This window comes from Aplysia californica, unplaced genomic scaffold (assembly GCF_000002075.1).
Source record: "Aplysia californica isolate F4 #8 unplaced genomic scaffold, AplCal3.0 scaffold00592, whole genome shotgun sequence".
In the NCBI taxonomy this organism is placed as follows: domain Eukaryota; kingdom Metazoa; phylum Mollusca; class Gastropoda; order Aplysiida; family Aplysiidae; genus Aplysia; species Aplysia californica.
The window spans coordinates 98,367-101,530 of NW_004797862.1; the positions used below are offsets into that span (position 1 = coordinate 98,367).

The window sequence follows — 3,164 nt, forward strand, 5'->3', positions numbered from 1 at the left end:
GCCACCCCCCCCCCTAAAAACGAAAAAGAAAACCCAACCTTCTATTAAAAAAATATATTAAGAAATGGAAAAAAGAATTAATGTTAATGTCAAATTAAAGAGAATACAAGTTTATCTTAAGCTTTCCCAAGCAAAACTGAATGCCCTTGAAAAAAATACCTTTCCCTCTTTTTTTTTACCTTTACTCTTGATGATTTAACAACCAGCGTAACAACAGCGGAACTGAATGTTGTTTTGACAGGAATCTCAAAATCTGCTTTAGTTTCGGTAAAGGAAAGGACAGCGACCAAATTGTTGGAAAGGAAAAGAAAAAGAAAGAGATCAGAACAAAAGTAGACAAGAAAAGAAGGAGGACTTACCTTTGGGGTCCTCCAATTACCCACCCCTAAAAAGTAGCTGTTTTGTGTTTTTGTTAATTTCTTCTTTTTTTCTCTTTTTTTTATAGGGGGGGGGACCAAAAAGAAATCAAACGATTAGAAAGATTCCAAAGGAATTCGAAGGTGTTGCAGGGTAAATTCTAACTGAATGCCGTATCTTTTTTCCATCTCTCTGAACCTAAACCGCCTGGTTCCTCCCTAGCACGTGTCTGGCTGTAAACGCAATCGAGGAAATAAAACGTGCACATCAAACAACTGCTAGAACCGTTCCAAACCTCCGAATGTCGATCAATATACTCAACGTCTTTTACCATCTCCTTCAGAATTGCCTCTCAGACTGAACTAAGACTCTTTCGAGGTTATGTCTGTCTTAAGGAAACCTTTGCAGCGAGAGCGGTCACATTTCCCATGTCGAAAAAAGCTTTAATGGACAATATAATCTTATTTCCCCCCATAAAAATGCTCTGATGTTCTGCTTTTTTAGATCTAGGATTGTGTGGCCTTTACAAGGCTGGACGAAACGTCCTTAAATTTGGAGTCTGGGAAAACAGATTTGAGGAGTAGAGTATTGAGTTTAGGGTCAATCGTAGCTTTTCTGGATCACCTTGCACCGTTCCTGAACATCAGTACCAGATGGTTTGTGGGGATTCGGAAAACATAGAGGAAAAAAGGAAACGAAAATCAAATGGGAGCGACATACACAGAGTTGTAATAGTTTTAGCAGACAGGGGTTCTTGCCAAAATGATTGGAATTATTTGTAAGTTTGGGAGAATTAAATAACAGCAAGTGAGAGAGAAAAAAAGAAAAGAAGGAGTCGGAAAGTGTTTGAGTGTTTGCGTGTTTCTGTGAATCTTTCTGATGACCATTGAAGCGTTATTTTCCCGTATTTTGTTATAAGGTAACAAAAACTAAAACGTTAAAAATGTGTACACCAACTACCCAAAACAGCATAGCACATTTACATAATACCCTAGTGTCATTGTTTTTCAATTCTGAAACCAATCTCGTGCATGTTTCATCACAACTTTCGCTTCCTCAGTAAGACTGGGTGTCTCTCTAAAATATCAGCCACTCATAATTTTCATTATTCCTCTGCTTAATGTGGTGCCATTACCGCCCTTTTATTCTGCATGCTGCTCGCAATGTATGCAACAATACCAGTATCAGTTCTTCCGACAGCAAGGAAAATAGCCTGATTTTATTGTTTTTTACGTCATGCATCAGCTCTTTTCACCACACGAGTGCTATCTCTTCCGGCCGCCGGTTTTTCTTCTTTTTTTTTTCGCTTCTTTGTTTTTGTTCGTTTTATATCGTTGAAAATGGACGAGGGAGTTCAGAGTTCAATTCGCTGTGGGGGTATTATTGTCGTCAATACCGAATGAGGATAGAGGTATCAAATCGCGGCTGAGTGCGGACGCGCGCGAATTATCGACGCCATCGTGTCCCGATTTGTCTGTGGGAGATTGTAGGTCCGATAGGGCTTAAGGCTCGATGATTCACTGTACGTCACTCGACGCGCTTCTGTCTGCCCAGCGAGTAGAGATAACAGGTGTTTTATGGGGAGAAAGCTGGTGATATTCCCCAAGAGTCCTTTACCAATACAAACACTGGCCTTAGAGCTAAAGGGTTCTACGTTCGTGGGGATCTAAAAGAGATAACACAATATTATAGCTCCAGGTCACGAATCGTCACTCTGACGAACACGACCTCGTGATGTCGTATTAGGAGTTTCATGAAAAAATTATAACATGACTATGACTCTGACTGATCATCGAAGAGGGACGATGAAGTACTACTAGCAAACTCACGTGAGGCTCTTGCGAAGACAAAAGGGAGTGGAGAACGGTCTGCGCTGTTGGCGTTTGTCTTGTTGTTGTGACGGGCTCTGTTCGGACACGAGATACCTGGGCCTTTGTGTCCAGTCCACCCGGATCTGGCCTTGTCGGAGGGGGTCGGCAACAGAGAGGGATCGGGTTACCTCACGGACCAAAGGGGAGGGCTTCTGTTGTCTGTGGTTCTGAAGAGGAAGATGAAGGATTCCTGCTACTAGTGTGTGTGAGGTTGAAAAAAAAACCGTAGAAAAAATGAACAGAACATTTTTAAGGAAAGAGACGCAAATGTGCAGAAAAGGAACACGAAACAAAAACATGGAGAGAGAGAGAGAGAGAGAGAGAGAGAGAGAGAGAGAGAGAGAGAGAGAGAGAGAGAGGCAGAGAGGCAGAGAGGGCGAGACAGACTGACAGACAGACAGAAGGACAGACAGACAGGCAGACAGAAGACAGACAGAGACAGAGTCAGAGAAAGAGGGCGGGGTTTCCTTAGTAAAGGGGAAGAGGACATGAAATATCGTGGATTAACTGGGATGATATTTGTACAGGTGTCTGCGTGGTTTGTTGTCCCTGAAAAGGATTATTGTAGCCAGTTATATTTTCTCTTCTTCTTTACGTCAGTCAATAGAGACTGTAGTTTACTTTTCTCTTTGATCGTATCGTACACCCGTGTTGCTGTATTCTTTTACAGGTCTTTTTCCATTGAAGTATTGTGGTGCTTAATATGCTTGACTGTCATGTAGATACAAAATAGTAACCGGCGTCTGTATTTGGCACTTTGCCTTCGCATGCAGAAGACCCGAGGTCGATTCCTGTAAACGAAAATCTTTTTATCGAGTATCTATGTCTTTATGCCGCCCCATCAACAACAGCAAAAACAACAAAAAAAAAACAACAACTATTACTACTACAGCTGCTGCTGCTACTACTACTACTACTACTACTACTACTACTACA

The 3,164-nt window shown here is 41.7% G+C and overlaps 1 long non-coding RNA gene across 1 annotated transcript in view; it reads right to left on the bottom strand.

Annotated features, from left to right (window-relative positions):
• Positions 1–1,662: 1,662 nt before the first annotated feature.
• Positions 1,663–3,164, bottom strand: part of LOC106012981 — a 4,040-nt gene continuing 2,538 nt past the window's right edge. Inside the window, exon 2 of the long non-coding RNA XR_001185208.2 lies at positions 1,663–2,395. This is a non-coding gene — a long non-coding RNA (uncharacterized LOC106012981). The remainder of the gene's footprint in view (positions 2,396–3,164) is intronic.